At 39.2% G+C, this 19033-nt stretch overlaps 1 protein-coding gene across 2 annotated transcripts in view; it reads right to left on the reverse strand.

The window, feature by feature from the left end:
* PRKG1 (protein kinase cGMP-dependent 1) overlaps nt 1-19033 on the reverse strand; it is a 479219-nt gene that overhangs the window by 176530 nt on the left and 283656 nt on the right. The gene's annotated exons all lie outside the window — the stretch shown is intronic.

Consider the following 19033-nt stretch of genomic DNA (forward strand, 5'->3'; position numbering starts at 1 on the left):
GTTCAGATAAATTCCAAGACCTCAATGTTACACACCATACACTACACCATATACTTTAGAAGCAAAGTCGTGTTGTAAAAACAAGCATAACAGATTACCACTGCATAATGTACAGATGCTCAAAGAAAACAGGACCACATGTATTGAATGTGCAGGACCCCAAGTGGTCCAGATTTTAGTCTCAGATGTAGCTTAGACATTTGCATTAGCTATAAAAGTTTGTGTATGTACAGTTTATAACAGTTTCTCCCTACAGAAACAGTTTAATTAAACAAAACTACTCTAAAACTCTCTTCACTTGTATTAATTATTCTTTTTTTCAGAGAGTAATTGCAATGAATTTCATCCCCATATCCCATTTCACTCCAGGAAATAGAAATGAGCAAAAGGCTTTCAGAAAAAATATTTACAAATATTCTCACAAATAAAATTGCAATAAACGACTCTGCTTTTATTTGCTGGTCTTTTCAGTCATGAACCCCCTGGTTAATGAAATTGGTTTCTATCCCTAACTGCATTTGCAGGACGTAAAAACCTTCACAGTGCAAATTCAACCTTTTCTTCTCAAATTCCATTGCAGAACTAAGTGAATGCATTACAGCATTTAAAGCCTCCTCTCATTTTCAAGACAGAAACTCCTTTTTGAGAAGCATTTTGATTTTTATAATCAAACTGATGACAAAGAATGACCCATAGCTTTTCTATGAAAGATTTCTGTAAAAAAAAACAAAAAACCAAAAACCAAACCCTGAGTCTTTTACTCTCTTCAGAGTGGAAGAGACAATTAATAGAATGGGGTCTCTAATTTTCTGGTTTGGTATATTTTTTCTTTTTTTTTTTTTTGTTTTTACTCTCTTCTGCCAAATAGGAGTTTTAACTGATTTTTAGACAAGATCTGTCCTAGAAGAAGAAGTTAATATTATTCAACAGGGGGTGTGTGTGGAGACTCACTGAAAAGGATGGTTTCCTCCTGTACTGGCTGATGATGACAAGGATTGTATCAAGTCACTGAAATCTTAAAATCTCAGTAAAATCCTAGTATATTCACTGAGAGCAGGAAAAGATGACCTTGCAAAGTCAGTGCTTTCTAGCTAGGTGGAAAAAATGTAGGGGATTTCAGCCAGCCTGGCCATTTCAAGATGGTTTGTATTCAGTGTAATGTATGATTATCACACAAGGCAAAAAAGCAACTCGCTTTTTGATTGGCAACAACACTGATAAACCCATGTAGTGAGCATGAAAATAATGAAGTAAGAGTTCACAAATCTTTTTTCTTTTCTTTTGTCTAAAATATCAAACAGCATCCCAGTGCCCTACCACAAACATGTACCATTAACATATCTTACAAAAACATCAAAGGCATTTTTTCCAAAGTACAGACATCTTTTAGAGTAAAACTTTTGCCTATATTTCTATTATGCAGTCTTTGTAGTAAAGGTGTGACTGTTAAGCTGACACAATAGCTAAGTAAGCTCAGAAGATCGCAAATTCTTAAATTCACCTTTTTGTCTATCATCTTATGTAATTTTGAAAGACAGAGCAGCCTTCCTGTAAATATTTCTGTCTGCCATTGTTTCCCAATGCATTTTAACAGTGTCATTATCTTATGCAAACAAGTAGTTCTGAAAAATCATAGAACCATAGAATAGTTAGGGTTGGAAAGGACCTTAAGATCATCAAGTTCCAACCCCCTGCCATGTCCTTTTCACGCTGAGGACACCAGAACTGTACACAATACTCCAAGTGAGGTCTCATGAGAGCAGGGAGAAGAAAAAGGTTTCAATTCTGGTCAGCTGGTTTTTAATGAACACGTTCAATCAGCATCTCAGACTAAATTCCTCTTGGATTCCATCACAGCATGAAAGAGCATGGCCTCTGAACAGAAAAGTCCCCATCCCATCAGATGCATTTATAGTCTATATGGCATTATGCCTTAAATTGGTGACTGATGGCAATCAGCTAATTTATTTTTCATGTACATAGTGAATGATGCAAGCACTCTGTGGATTTTCTCTCCCGCAGTAGGTTCAGATATAGCTGCAAACATACCACCTATCTCTGAGGTCCACATGGGTACCAGGAAGCCAAATAAGCGATGAACATTCATTCATTCTCCTCTGAACCCCAGGTGTTTTACAAAGTACTACATAATATTTCATATCAATCCCCAAAGACATGAATACTCATGCTAGGTATGTTCTGACTACGTCTCTTAATGCACTTAGGTAAATGGCAAATGTAATTTAGTACCTCTCAAGCTAAATGAAGATCCATTTACTGCTGCTAGAAACTGTTCTGTTAAAACAAATTTCTGCAGCTGGCAATCTTCATCTGAGCACAGGACCAGAGGCTTACTTAGTGAGGCTGGAAGAAGTCACACTCTCCCAAAGGTACCCCCTAGTAACCCAATTTACATATATATAAGACTGCATATACCAAAAAATTGTATGCCTGTACACATATTTATATATACACTATGTAATAAGATATATGATTTAATTTAGTAATATATATCATTTAATGTAATCATATAGTATATTATTCTATACTACTTTATGTGTATCTTAATATATCCATATGTATACCACCTAATTAAACATACAGCTGTTTAACAGCCCCCTCACAAGGACCATGTAGCTCAGGAAAAGTTAAGTGCAGACAACACACTTCTGTACTGCTAATTATAATCACTACTTATACTCCTTATTCACATTTAACTTGCCTAATGATAAACAGAGGTTTTGCTAATGGTTAGTCACAGTAGAGCTTTAAATGTCAGTAAGACCCCTATAATCAGGTGTGAGCACAATCTCCTGTAATGCTTAAAATCCTCTGTAAATATGCTGGAGGGTTAATGAAGGAACAGTGTGAAGTCGTTAAGATTTGATGACATTAACAACTTCAAAGAGACATATTTATGAGAACCCTGAGATGAAAAGTATTTATATGGTCTGTATACCACAAAGGCAATTCTGCTGTGAATAACTTGAGTTATAACAGATGCAGACAAAGGTGACACAGAGATTTTCTTGTCCATTCAAAAAGCATGTATTGGATGACAGAGACAACATTTTCTGTGAAGCATGATTTCAGGAGAGTATATTATTCTCTGACTGCAAGAACTACCATCATAAAAGAATATGATAAATAACATCATGAAAACAGATGAGTGTGCATATATCTGTAATGGAAGTATATTGCAATCAAAGCAGCTAAACTGGAGTTATACTACAATTAATGTTTATTGCCTCTTTTACACTTTTTCATACTAAAACTTTCTAGCTGGGATATTGTAGCAGTACATAATGCAATCAACGATCATCCTAGAAGCCACCAAGATTTTGGCTGGCACACAAAAAAATTAGCATGGTGTAAGGCAGCAACATGCACACTCACAAATTAAGGTATATTATAAAATATGTGTCTATCATAAAGACTCCTCCTTCACTCTCAGGCACAGATAAAAATAGGGATACCCAGAACTGGGACCTCTAAATGACTGTTTATATGGTATCATCATTGCATTTTTAGGAGACTCAGCTGTCTGGGTGAAGGTGTCAGCTGTTGCTGGGTAGCCTGCAGTCACTGAAGTATATTTTAATGCATTGCAAGGGCTGAAACCAAAGCAAAATGCTCCTGGAAAAAAACATGGAAGATCAGTGAGAGCCAAGCCAAGAAAGTCATGGTTTCATGCATCAAAACTGGATGGAGGTGGAGATATCATTAAAGTTTAAATTTGAAGTGTTCACTATGGTCAGTACTTAATTTCTGATAACAAGTTGACTGAAATTATTTAAGTCAATCATATCAGTATATGAGTCAGACGCCTTCCTACACCAAAATCACTGGTTTAAGCAAGTAAACAATTTCAATAAACAATTTCAATCTTCTTTTCCAAAAAGGAACTTTCTTCCTATTCATTTACCTGGACAACCTGTGAAAATTTAGCTCATTTTAAACAGGTGGAAATACATCTCCAGGAGTACAGGGTTCCCAACACAACCCAAAGCTTGGGCTACGCCCTGGCTGGTTTATTCATGTCCACTGGCTTGCTTGTGTGCCAGGAGGTCTCTGAACATAAAGTAAGGCAAGATAAATGTATTTTCTCTGTTTGTAAAGGATTATATGAGCATATCCTCCATGATGCAACTCAAGCCTGATGGATACAGCAGCTCAAACCTTCTCTTTTTTCTCCCTGTGCAAGGCAGGGCACACTTTCAGAGTGATGCAAAAGAGGAAAACTAAAAGCAGATTTCCAGTTTGCAGCCAGCCTCAAGGTCAACATGTAGGTGTTCCCACCATCTGATAGGATTTTCCCACTAGCCCATGCACAAGTACCCCAGTGTACTGCCAGGTCAGAGCCAGAGGGATGCCAGGGAGTGTGGATGGACACAAGACACCGTTCCAAGCTGAGAAAGGTCAAAAGGTTGCCTTTCTCCTGCTTAGCCTTGCACTCTTAAAAGATGTTTGCAACATTCTGGCTTTGATATGTCTCCTTCTGAAATCACAGTGTCATGTTTTAAACTGCAATTTTTGTCTAGTCTTTACTGTATACACTGCTATCAGTTACATACTACTATGTTGGTGTCATCAGGGATAGAATACAAATTCCATGAAAATTAGGAAAAGTATTCATATTTTCTGCACCTATGGCACTAAATAATAGAGACTATTCATTACTGATCCTCTCCAAGGCTTAACTGTCTCAATTTCTAATACTGCCATCATATCCCCAGCCTGCTGAAGGACAAAGATTTTGCTCTTCTGCTTCTTCTCTTATTGTGGACCCAGCAACTGAAAGAAATAAACTTCAGGCTCAGATCCAAGCTACCCCTTTTCTCTGCATCACACACAAACGCAATGAAATAGGTGTAAAAACTGCAAAGTTTTATGTGAAAGAAGTATTTACAAAAAAGCAACATAACTATTATTTCTAAGCATTATATGATATACAATATATATTCTATAAGATTATATATTATATATGTTAATATAACTGAGGAAGTCCTTCAGGTGCCGTTGCTAAAATGCACCAGGAAGTGTCATTTTGCATAGCACTATTGGAAAACCATCTCCCACATATTTTAAGCAAACAGTTGATTTTCTCCAAAGCTAGGTCAATCACAAAATATGTTTTTAACCACATCCAGTTCATCAAAGCTTTACCAATAAAACATTAAAAAATGCTTTAAATCTTTTAAATCCAAGCAACCACCAGAATAGTGCCCAAATAGGTGTATTATGTCAAAATGCAATATTCACATGGCTCTGCAATCCTTTAGCTTCCTTCCAAGTTTTTACCTGCTCAGTGAAGCCTTTCCCAGGTTTTCAGGGATCACAAAATGAATCATCCTTAGCTTAAGAACTTATCACTAGTGTTATCAGACTTGAAACTTTTTATTGCCTTACACTGGAAGTCAGAATTCATTACCTCACTTTTGCCTTTAGGCTATTTTATACAAAAACCTGTTTGTTTACCTGCCCAGGCAAGCCTCAGGTAAAGAAAGAGCAGCATCTTTGTGACCTTAGGGCCTTTCTGGAAACAATGACATGTAGTATTTCCACTCATATTTAAACACCCTCCCACCAGGGTTTGATTTTGCAAGGATTATTGTGCAAAATGCCATTGGGGAGAACAGTCACTTCCAGTTACTTGTGTTTCGTCACGTATATTTTGTGAAATTAGGATGGAAAGCACATTTAACTAAACAGAAGGAGCACATTCAATTATTTTACCCCCTCAGATACACAGCAAATCATGAACAAGGCCCCAGAAGACTCCATTTTGGGACATGCATGGAGTGATGCATAGTGGAAATACTTATTAAAGTTCTCTATTTTCTCATGTGTCTGCTTCACATTTCTAACAAGGATGGCACCAGTACAGTGATGACTTCATCCTATTGCTATCTATTTTCTCAATAGGTCCTTTCCCGTAACTTCCCAGGGGGTTTTGTCACTTCATGGCATTCAAAGCAAGAAGTAATTTTACACTTGTCTAAGGAAAAATGCAGCATTCAAGCAGAGAGAGATAAGCAGTTAAAGATACTTTTTCTCCATGGTTTATATCCATGTGTTCCTAAACTGGGACAGTTTGTTAAAAATGTTTCATAATAAGGAATTAAAACATACCCACAGAAGCAGGAGAAAACATTAGGGTTGGTTTATTTTTGCATTCTCAGGCCAGAGCTGTGGTTTTTCCTGGCACGCAGAGCATGGGATAGGAATTAAGTAAAATTAAGAAAGGAAAAGAAAAAGGGCTAAAAGCTTTCAGAAAGCTTAAAACTAATCCCAGTGATGGAGAAGAAGATGATTTGGATGTCCAGGGGCTCAGCACAAAAGGATGTTCAATGCTGGCATTTTGGCAGGACCACATACTGCGCAGTGAATTTTTGGAGTGCACTGTCAGGATGGCAGCAGGACACACCAGCCATGGTTCTTCTTCTGGTGCTGGGCTATAAACACTGGGGCTTTTTTTTCCCCACACAGTGGCAACTCTGCACTGTGACATAGGTGCAGGATGGGGTTCTACCTACCTCTTTGTGGACTGCCCATTATGTAGTGATGTTTAAAGCAGAGGTCAAGTTTTGCAAGTGCCTGTAATTATCTTCACATTACTCAGACCTGAAGTATGGAGACCAAGATTTCATATTTACTGCTGTCTTTTACATTTTTTTATTTATGTCTCTTCCCAAGCTTGACTAACTTGAATTTTTATGCCAAAATAATCTGTATTACATGCAATAGAAAATCCTGTTGCACAGAATTCCTGGGCTGTACTGCTCATGTGGAAGACTGAAGGTAACTGCAGTCCAAGGACAACAACTGCTTCAATACTTGAGCTTTTTTCAAACCATTAATAAAATCGATTTCTTACTCAGACTTGCATGATCCTTCAGTAAAAGAGAACCTCTGCTTTGTCACGGAAGGGCACACCTAACACCTCGCTCAACAACCCCTTTCCTCATTGGCACAATCTCAGTGCCTAACACTGGGGAGGTGAGGCAAGGGAATCCTCAATACTTTGGCACAACTACACGCGAGAGATGTAGTTGCCCCAAGAGATGCTCTTGCATATATATCTAGGACTACGTGTCATTAAAAGTTAGCAACTGTGAGACACCTCACAGAAGAATGCTGCACCCATGCATGTCACCTCCAAGTCATCTCCTGAGCCTCCATGCAGGTGATTCTGGATGCTCACCTACATGTGGTTGTAGATACAGGTAAGACAATCTTCACATTGCATGAGACATAAGCCCTTTTTCTTTTGACAACCACACACCATACTACACTTTCATAGTACTCAAAGTACAATCAAGTTCGCTGCAGACTTACAAAAAATAGGTGGGTTTTTTTCATATTAAATGGATAAAAGATTCAAAAACAGATTAATAGGCAAGTCTCAGAATTGTATTACATTTTAAAGAATTGTTTTGGGCTGCTGCTTAAGCACTGCTCTCAGAGGTAAATACTAATATATTCAGATTATGTGAGAAGGAAACAAAGCAAGAAGGACATGACTCAATGAAAGTTCTCCAGATAGCTCTGCTTTTGCTGCAATAAACTATGAAGACACTGGATGAAAAAAATGAAATATGCCTGAATGAGATCAGATGTGACTAAGAAAAGAAGCTGATGGAAATTGTTATTAACAAGCTCTGCTCTTTTCCATAAGAATAAAATCACCTCTAGTATTAAAAAGACAGTAAGCTAAATTTTAGGGATAGCAACATTAGCAATGAAGAGATCTGGGAAAAACTGAGGCAAACAAAATTAAACACTGCAGGTGCACTGTAGAAATTATTCAGTAGAAACTACAACCACACTTTCTGTTCATCTCTAGTAAGAGGTCAGTAAACAGAATAACACTGTTGACATTTAATTATAATTAACAGAATTCACTATTGGTTTTACTGTGGTTTCAGTATGCTATGCTGGAGAACGTGAGCTAACTCCTCTTGCTGAAGTGACTGGGCTCTGAAGAGTCAACAAAATGCTCTATTAAAAATAAAAATTTTAAAAGGATCAATCCCATTGCCAAAAATAACAATGCTGTTGTTTTCATTTGAAGGAAGGATGTACTTCATGTCTGAAGGACACCAGCAGAAGAGACCTTTTCCATTTGTGTTACAAGCTGGCTCTTCCCATTGTTCCTATGCGTGATTCAGAGGTAGAGCTGGTCTTACCCCAAGCTCCCCTTGTGTCTACTCCAAGGAGGTCTTGACTCTGATTCTTTTGCTGTGAGTGATCATGCCTGTGAAAATCCTGTATCACAGCAGAAGAGGAATGAATATGTATAAAGAAATGACAAGTGGAGTTTAGCCAGCTTGTGCAAGCCCTGAGGCCCTTGTAAAGCTTTAGGCCAAGCACTGCTTGACTTCAATAGAGAGGATTTCATCCTTACTCCTCCATCATATGCCTTACAATCTAAAATACCCTCACACTTAAGATCCAACAACATTTATCAGCAAGCGTTAAGCAAAATAACCTGTATTAGATACTATATAGTATTGCAGGACTTTTCTTGATAGAAGAGTGAACCAAGTAATCCAGCCTTCTGCCCTAACAACCACCTTTACCCAAAGTTTCAAAGAAAACTACATGTCTCCTAATGAATTATTCAGCAATAACCCCAGCCTGGTTGTTTTTATTAATTTAAGGCTCACAATGTTTGGCTGGGGGTATATACTGTCATTTGTTTTTACCTAATGTAATTCCCTATCTTCTTATTGACTCCTCAGAATATCTCAGTCCTATTCTGAACACTCATAACTTCTTAGCCTAATGAGAAGTTGTGACAAGGATTAAATAAGCATTATGAAAATCTTTATTTGCAGCTTGTATTTTTCCTTGGAATTTCAAAGCATTCACATCATCTGTACATAGTAATTAGACATCCTAGTGCTCTTTTCAAGCAAACTGCTATTTTACATAAACATCACTATGTCATCTCCTATTCATCCCTTCAGTATAAACGTAGTTCTACTCTTCTTACACTCCTATAATACAGAAGTTTTTATAGGTTTTTAATTAAACTTACCTTGCATGAGCAAGAGCTTAGAAAATACTCAAGAACTGTATTCATTATAGTATTGAAGGTCTATACAAAGGATGAAAGTTGAAACAGTTCCTTAAAGTAGTTTAGGAAGAATGTATTTAGAACAGTTTGAAAGCCACTAAAAATACTTTCAAGTACTATTTTGAGTTTGATGGACAGTGACGTGAGTTAGGCGAAATTAATGGAAAACCAACATGTCCTGGTTTCAGCTGGGATAGAGTTAATTTTCTTCTCAGTAGCTGGTGCAGTGCTGTGGTTTTTTGATTTAGTGTGAGAATAATGTTAACACACTGATGTTTTAGTTGTTGACAGGTAGTGCTTACTCTTACTGAAGTCAAGGACTTTTCAGTTTCCCATGCTCTGCCAGTGAAGCTATGCACAAGAAGCGGGGAGGGAGCAGAGGCAGGACAATAGCCAAAGGATATTCAATACCATAGAACATCAGACTCAGTGTATAAATGGGGGAAAGCTGGCCAGGAGGCACCAATCACTGTCTTTCTGGGGTTTTATTTCTCTCTCTCTCTTTGTTGTCTTACTTTTCATTAAAATTGTATTATTATTACTATTATTATAATAATCATCATACTTTATTTTAATTATTAAACTGTTTTTATCTAAACCCATGGGTTTTACAAGGGGTGTGTGGGATGTGAGTGAGTGACTGTGTGGTACTTAGTTACTGGCTGTGGTCAAACCCTTACACAACAAGGATTTAATGCAGGTCAGAAGCCTAAAATTTAGTTGCTAAAAAGACTAACTTAATGCAACACTAGAGGGGTTGAAGTAAAATGTCTCCAATTATTTTCTAAGTAAAAGAGAAAAAAACCCAAACCCCTCATGGCACGCATGGATCACAAAAGCAGTACCAAGAAACCTTATGTCACATGAGTAATGAGCAAATACATTCACATTTTAAAGAGACCTACAGATCAGTTCTAGTTCATTGCCTAAAGGAGCCCAAAGAACAAGGAAACTGAATATACCCAATTAAGGGTGGTATTTTAATACTACCTTAATTAGGAAAGAAAGGCAGTGATAAATGAAGAAGACAGCTCACAGGGCCATTAAAGAAAGTGACAGAAAAAACCCCCCACAATCTACTAAAAAGATGAGGCATCTGAAAAAGACTCCACAACCAGTCTCCTGCAATACAGCTGGGGAAGAACCATGGGTCTGTATTTTGGGCAGTGATGAATTGTTCTGCTTCTAGCAAATAAAAGTTGGCCAGAAGAAGTGCATGTGACTGTGTGGTATTAGAGTTACCAAAAAAAAAAACCCAACAAAAAAAAAAAAAAAAAACAAAAAAACAAAACAAAACAGAAAGGTTCTAAAATCAGAGGAAAATCCCAAGCACCAATACCTGTGGCTCCTTGGGTCTTACCAAGAGCACTGCCAAAAACCTTATGGAAGAACCTGTAAAACCAGTATAAATATGTCCCACAAATTGTTCCATTTCTTGAAGTCATCAAGGCTGGACAAGCATCCTTATGATGGCCTTTATGACGAAAGAGCCTCTCTCCGACCTCTCATTTGAAAAATATACATGTTTTACTGTTCACCCTGAAAAATGATCTTGGGAAGTAAAAAATAAATACAATGAGTGGGTACAAACCCACAAACCTACAGGGCAAAAACTTGTGTTAATTTTTAAACTGATGTACACAAGTTTAGAACTAGGCTGCAAAGGTTTAAATGACTGATTAAATGCAGTGGTTGGTAGCCTAAACATATGTGCTTGAAAATTTTAATGTGGCGGAGTATTTTAGGAACTACTGGAAAACACAAAAGAGATTTTATACTCTATTAGAAATAAAATATCACTTTATAGATACATGACTGCCAGATACTGTGTGCTTGCTGTCCTGGGGCCAGCAGTAGCAGTTATTTTCTCCTTCTTAGTAGCTGGTGCAGTGCCATGTTTTTGACTTTTGTTTACTCTGACCAAGGACTTTCTGAGTCTCATGCTCTGCCAGGGAGGAGGGGAAGCTGGAAGGAAGCAGAGACAGGACACCTGACCCAAACTAGCCAAAGAGGTATTCCATACCACAGCACATCATGCCCACTATATAAACTGGGGGCAGTTACCCGGAATGGCTAGATCATTGCTCAGGTCGGGCTGGGTATTGGCCAGTGGGTGGTGAGCGGTTGTATTCTCTTCCCTTGTTATTTCCCTTATCATTATTATTATTGGTGGTAGCAGTAGTGGTTTGTGTTATACCTTAGTTACTGGACAGTTCTTAACCCATGGGAGTTACATTCTTTTGATTCTCCTCCCTATCCCCCCAGGAGCAGGGGGAACAAGTTGGAGGTAGTGAGCGAGCAGTTGTGTGGTTCTGGGTTGCCGGCTGGGTTTAAATCACAACACTTGTTGAAATAATAGAAAGAAAAAGTAAGAATAAAGAATAAAAAGAAAGCTGAAGCACTTCATAAGCAATACTTATGCCTCACAACATTTGTGGAACCTCTAAAGCACTATATATTAGAATCATGGAAAAGAAGAGAGGAAAGTGTCTCTGACACTGCTGGTAGAAAGCTTTGCTAAGAGCTTCAGCTCTTTGCAATTTGCCAGTACACATACTAATATCTCCACCTCAAAAATGAGCATGGGCTCTTTAATTGCTCCATTACCACCTAAGGTAGTGCTAACACCTAAAGCCAGGTGGAAGTTATCTTTCTTCTGCAGAGTCATCACCAGACCTCCAACAGTCATGGAAAAGGGGGAAAAAGATTGCTTAAATGTTTAACTCCACAGCAAGACACAAAGCAATGAGGTCTTTTTCTCCATCTTTATTCCAGGTTTTCTCACTGACATTTGCAACAGATTTGTACACTAAGAGGTCTAAAATGAGCATGAGTTTCAGCTTCATTGACTGATTTTTTTTCTACGGACAACATAATGCAGGTCCAAAAGAAACTATTTTCCACTCCGAGTTATCAGGAATGATTTTGTAAGGAAAACAGTTTTTTAAAGAGCTGTTCACATATAGCAATATAATTTTACTTTCTAAAAGTAACAAAACATTATTTTAATGTGAGGTAGTTTTGTTGTTAGTGTTTGTTGATTTTTGGTTTTGCAGGTTTTTTTCTTTCAGCTCTAGGTGCTACCTGATTATTTAGCTACCAAAGGAGCTCCTACAGACAACTTCCCATAAAGCTTAGTCAACCAGACAGATCAGCATGAAGCCATGTGGAAATTCATTTCCACAGCCAGACACTCTCACTTATAATTCTGCACTGCAGGATGCTTTAAGTCATGAATAACAACAATAAGAGCAAGAAAAGTGCCATATATGCCTTCGCTAGGTGTGACTAATTGACCAGAGACATCTTTCTGGCAAGATTTTTTTAAGTGATTGAAAAGCCCAATTAAAGAGAGACATAGTATAGAATAAATGAGTGGGCTGGTTTTTTGGTTTGGGTTTTTTTCTTTATGTAACAAGTACCAAAATACTCTGTGCTAACTTTCTCAGGCCTAGTATGCATAAAAACTCATTGCAGCTCCAGTGGACAGTTTCCTCCAGGAGCTAATGGGATCCCCTGGGTCCCATTCAAGTTTCCAAGATCTTCCCTTCTAATGCAGCTGCCCCTGGGATGCATCACACGGTTGGATCTGTAGAGCAGTGTCTTGGTACATTTGTCGAGTTTCAAAAAGGAAAATGACACCACTGGATTTTAGAGCTGTTTTTGTACTTTTATGAAAGAGGCTTTGTTATTTACTTTTACTTCTTTTATGTATGAGTCAGTTCAAGTGCGTGTGTTGAATTCATTTTACTGCTAAAGCTCATAGCTGCTCAGTGAGATGTCTGATACAAAAACTTAGATTGTACTCTGAACTGATGGCACAAACAAATAAAAATACGAAGGAAAAGCAAACCCACCAATGTTTGTATGTAAAGCAAAGTGAAGAATTTCATTTTTACATCATGTTATTAGTAGAATTATTAGCAAACTTATTCCTCGAAGCAAAAGGTCACATACATAAATGAAGGATTTTTGGACTGTATAATATTAAGCAAAACAATGGAATAAATAGTAAATAGTGTAAAACTGATGACAGCTGAACCCTGTAAATTATTCAGTGGCCCTGGTAGGACACTATAAAATGGAAATAATCACAACACTGAGGTACTTACACCTTCCTAACTAAAAGAAAAGCAGAGCCACAACAGAAACCTTGCCTGAGAGGCGCAAGGCTCCCAGGCTGGTGCTCCCCTGCTCCACCTAGCATATTTGTTTCATCATAAAAAAGACATGGGGGGAGGAAGAGATGGATGAACAAGTTATCAACCTTTCAGAGGCTGTAAGAAAAATATTCTCACAACAAAGCCATGACATTTTTTGAACCCTACTATTTAAATTCTTATTGTCACCTTCTGAATTTCTCTTTCTTCTCACTACAACCCCAAAGTGCTATTTTATACCACATCTTTAATTACTCTCTGTGACATGGTTAGCAGGAAAAAAGAACCACAGACTTCTTCACCATTTAACTTAAAATTCAACTGAGTTAATAACCACTAATCACATAAACTTCAGTCAGCACAAAGTCAACCAAGTACAGCAACAGAAGTGAAGATTTTGTTATCTCGCACCATATTCACTTCATCAAAATACTGCGTGTAATTCTGAAATTTAACATAGTACAAAATTACTCCATTGCTGCTATCTGCAAATAATGTTAAACTTTCAGATATGAGCTTGAATAACAATCTTTTGAGAAGCCCAGAAGAGCTCAACTGCATCCTGGTAGCACACTAGGAATATCAAGCAACTAGAAACCTCAACAACACAAAGTCTTTCTCTCTGATTAAAAGGAGGCAGTTTACTAGCTACATTTTAAAATAATTCCACACGTGGAATAACCTATCCCAAACCTGCTCCCTGCCGTCACAGGTAACAAGGATTAAACATTCTTGCTTTGCTGCATCAAAACAAGTGAAGTCCTAGCTCTCACACAAACCTCATTGCACAAAAGCTCATGACTTCTCTCTCTCGAGCATTAACTATATGCAGCAAGCAATTTATAGAAACTCATCCCATCAGGTATCACATGTCTAGTTACTTTGCATTAGCTTTTCAAAGGGTCTTATGGACGCCATGAGAGCACCAACAACAGGCTCAAACTCCCTCAATTTGTGCTGTTTATCATCTCTCATTGTCTGTAAAAGTAATCCCAGCCATAATTCTTTGAGTTTCCCTGTAAGTGCCCAGGCTAGCCAACAGGGTTTCACTTCTGTAAGCTCTTCCCAATGACCCAGGAGCTTCCCCAGTTTGGAGGCATCCCCTCCTACAAACTGTTTCATCCCCAGCCCCATGGCACAAGTTGCAGACCTGCCTGGAAAAAAGGACTATTTTTATTATGACACTGAAACCCTCTTTTCTTTCCCCCTGTCAACATTGGTTTTGGAGAACCTAAGCCATGTATAAACCCTGTGCTGTTATACACTGGGTATTAAAGATCTGTCTTACAGGTTTAGCTGGCCTTAAATAGAACAGAGTAGGGTGCAGAATATAGGCTGCATTAACATGCCTCTGTATCCCACATCCATTCCCCAGTTACCTGTTTCTGCCCTCAGGAAAAGCTGTAGTTTGGGCAACTTAGAATCATAGAATCATAGAAGAGTTAGGATTGGAAAGGACCTTAAGATCACCTAGTTCCAACCCCCCTGCCATGGGCAGGGACACCTCACACCAAACCATATCACCCAAGGCTTCATCCAACCTGGTCTTGAACACTGCCAGGGATGGAGCATTCACAACCTCCCTGGGCAACCCATTCCAGTGCCTCACCACCCTAACAGTAAAGAATTTCTTCCTTAGATCCAGTCTAAACCTCTGCTGTTTAAGTTTCAACCCGTAAACCCCTTGTCCTATCACTACAGTCCCTAATGAATAGTCCCTCCCCAGTATCCCTGTAGGCCCCCTTCAGATACTGGAAGGCTGCTATGAGGTCTCCACGCAGCCTTCTCTTCTCCAGACTGAACAGACCCAACATTCTCAGCCTGTCTTCATAGGGGAGGTGCTCCAGCCCCTGATCATCCTTGTGGCCCTCCTCTGGACTTGTTCCAACAGTTCCATGTCCTTTTTATGTTGAGGGCACGAAAATTACACACAGTACTCCAAGTGAGGTCCCCCAGCAAGACCCCATATGCAGTAACAAGATGTATCTAAGACACCTCTACGGAAAAGGGCAGAAGACCCAAAGCCAAACACTTGTGTAGAGATAAAAAAGGGTCTAGTCATGCCATACAGAAGTAACTGTATTACATAACAAGATAATGTTTTTCTAACTCTCCATGTAAGGTTTGAGCTATGATATGAATGCTCAGCTTTTGTTTCTTTACTTCTTTTCTTCTGGAAGCTGCAACTTCTTCCTCTCCCTCATTAATTCTGTCACTTTCAAGCTGTTAAGTTCCAAGCCATAGGAAAAGCATACGAACTACAGTCTTTGACTGGAGGAAAGAAAATACAGCAACACTACAAGCTAATGCAAACTAAACAAAACAATAACCTCTCTATCCATAGGCCAGCATAAGACTCAACAAGGGCTGTGTGAGAACCTTTCGACAAGGGACTTTGCCTTGAGATACATGCAAGCCAGATAATTCAGTCTGCTGCTACTTTTGTTCCTCTAATTTTAATTATTAGATGATTACAGGGCAATTATCACATATTCTTGACCTGGTCATGGTCTTTACCCTAGAGATCTGCTGCAGGTGATACCTGGATAACATAGGGCAGATGGGATGGTCATTCTTACTCATGCCAGTAGCAAAGCACCATAGGTAAAAGCTGTGATCAACTACACCGACAGTAAGAAAAAATCCTAGATTGCAAAAACTTTTTTCTGTTGGCTCACATCCCCTTGCATAGCTTAAAATATTGGTAAGCTTGTAATAGCTCCATTAATTCCACATCAAACACTGGTATTTGCTCGTGCAATGCCTTTGAGAAAAAGAAATGTAAGTGCAGCTTCACTTCTGCTGGCATAGCAATGAGAAAGTCACATTTCTGCTTAGTTCTTGACCAGGTTTAGCTCTACAGAGTGGAAAGCTGGCAAAAGTAAAATAAACAACCAGTCACCTAAAAACATTTCAACTAAAACAATGGATATTTTTGCTGCAAGCTGACTACAGCTGTTGAAATGCACTATTATTTCTACCAAATATCAGAAAATTCCCTCACTCTAATGAGAGTAAATCACCCTTTGTTGCTTTTGACAGCACATTTACTTTAAGGAAGTTTAACAAGCAATCACATTCAGGATTCCATATTAGATTTTATTTAGTACCAGAGTTATTATTTGGGATATAATTCAACAAATCATTGCCTCCTTGATAAATCTGTAGCTCTAGTCAAAGCAGTATTGCACTTCCTTCAGAAGAAGTAGTTTTTGGAAGAATTACAGTCCAGCCCAGAGTATCCACACTTTAATTCCCAAAAGCATCTCCTATTAAAACAAGACTATAGCACCTGATACCCATTAATCAGATCTAAAATGTCCTTCCACGGAATTATTTCCTCCCTGTATCCAGACTTCCTGGTGAGTGTGCAGATAACTGCAATCAGGTCCTGCTCCTTTACCCTGATGCCTTTTTAAATATGGTTCTTCACACCAAGATTACCCTATGCCCCCCCCCAGCAAGACCCACTGCCTCCAAGACCACAGGGATGGTGGGGAGGCATCTCCAGAATCAATTCTCCAGAGCAAAGCAGTTCTGGAGCTTCAACCCACAGTAAGAGGAATTAGAGAAAGGCTATGAAGCTTTTTCTCTCTGGTGTGAGGCTTGAAATCCAAATAGGTCAAAGGGGATCAAAAGTTAGCACCACGTGCTGGTTGTTTGTTGGCTCGGGTAGAAAGAGGTGGTAGCTTCGAGTCCAGCTGCATGAAGATAACTGTGCAAGCAATTAGCAGAGAGCTTCCTCTCCAGTAAATCTTTTATCCCTCTCCTCAGTGTGCTGATCATAGCAAAAAAGCTCACAGATTAAATTATTAAAAATAGCCTGTATAACTCATGGGTACTCCAGGGGAAAGGGAAAGGATTGTGCTAGCCATGTGACCATCTCTGGGACCATCAAAAGCTTTTCCTGTCTGTCACCATTCCCTCACCACCTTTTGTCATGGACCATACATAACTGAATGATATTTCTGCTCCTAATGTCACGTAAGATTTGATGCCCAGTCACACTTTACCCTCTTTGCTTTGTTTTTCCTAGCCTCTGTGTCTCTCTCTTCCTGAAATGACCTGGTCTTTGGGAAAGGACTTTTCTTGCTTCTGTATTTGGAAACCAGTGGACAACCACAGTCTGAATAAAGCAAAAGTCAAACAGCAGCAATAACACTGGACATCAAAGAGCATTGGCAAAGAAATGGAAAAGGGCAATTTAAAAATATCACTTATGAAACAGCAGGACTGAGCAGTATGCCTTTTGAAAGCAAGGTCTTGTTATATATCCGATGAGAAAACAGGAGGTAGAAGGTATGACATTCCCTCAAAGCACCCCAAGAGCTTCCACAAACATTACTGTCTTGATATTTTCCTAAGCACAAACAGCAATGGCTGTCCTCTCCACATAGCATTTAACATGGGACCAATGAGAAATCTCCTCCACCTTCCCCAAGTGACAGGAGAGCATCTATCCTGTCTCCTCCTCCCTCTCTGGGGAAAAGCCCTCCCCCTGCTCTGCACCAAGGCATGTGTTTTAAACACTCAGGTCAGACAGCTGAAACTTGCAACAGGTGAGAATTACATGATGGTCCCTTTAGATCCCGAGGTCCACAGTCAGGTCCCCTCTGTCTCTCCTTGCTGCCTTCAGAGGCCAAATCCTCCACTTGCCCACTCAAGAGCTGAAGGGTAGATTGTGGCACAGCAGGAGATGATGGTAGGGAAAAGGGATAACAGTAAAAAGAAAGAAGGTTTCCAGGAAGAGCTGGGGAGATGGAGAAAGCAAGTGAAGGAAGAGAATGAATGTCACACCAGAAGAAAGGCATAAGAAAGAGCAGCAGAAAGCAAACAGGAGGGCACCTTCCAGATAGCAGAAGAGCTACTTTGGAGTTGTGCAGGCACTTGTCATCACTTGAAAGCCTTTTTGGAGTGTCTGTTTTGTGAATCAATGAGGAAGGACCTTGTAGGGTTGCAAGAGCAGTTCTCAATCCACTAGTACTTGGATCACATGTGAGCAAGAGCTCTGGAGGGTTATTCTCCACCAAACCGAGTTGGCATGTGCCAAAACCACTTTGCATTAGCAAAGCAACACACACTGAGTGGGAAGGAAAAGTGGACTCCCTTCAATATCAGACTGCTGAACCAAACCTGAAGGTAGAAAGAGCCACTAACAATACAAAGGGCACAAAAACCGTTTATTTGCAAAAAGAGCAAAAAAAAGTTAAATATAAGAATTTTTTTCTGCATAAGGAAAGAGGGATATAAAGAAACTAAGGCAACACCTGCTGTGCTGGGTTTTCTGCTTTCTTGCACTACTGCCCTGCACACAGGGCTGGGAAAAAAGAACCAGCCTCAGAGTGTGTGACCAAGGGCGCACACATGAAGAAGCTGCAATTTCTCTTTGCTTAATTTGCTTCCTCTGGGAGGTTAATCCCCTCAAGATGATAGGGCAGGCTAACTTGCCTTTCTGCAGCAGCTCACAGTTTTACAGCTTTTGGTTACGCAACACATCAAAAGGCACTACTTTCATCTCAACACGCTGATGGCTCCCTTTCCGTCCCTGAACCCTGAGAAATCCACCAGCCTGCCTGGAAGAGAGGACCTCAGTGCTTCACTCAAAGGTAGCAGCACATCAGTGTATAGGAAAATTAAGAACACTTTTCCTGAGCCTCCAAATCTTGCTCCTCTAACCATCTGATCTAGGTGGCAAGAACACATTGCCTGAGCAGAGGTAGACATTCATTTTCTCTGGATGACAGTGTATTTAATGTGATTCATGAGAAGCTATTTTCCAAGCCATTAAATA

This window comes from Melopsittacus undulatus, chromosome 4 (genome assembly GCF_012275295.1).
Source record: "Melopsittacus undulatus isolate bMelUnd1 chromosome 4, bMelUnd1.mat.Z, whole genome shotgun sequence".
NCBI classification, from domain to species: domain Eukaryota; kingdom Metazoa; phylum Chordata; class Aves; order Psittaciformes; family Psittaculidae; genus Melopsittacus; species Melopsittacus undulatus.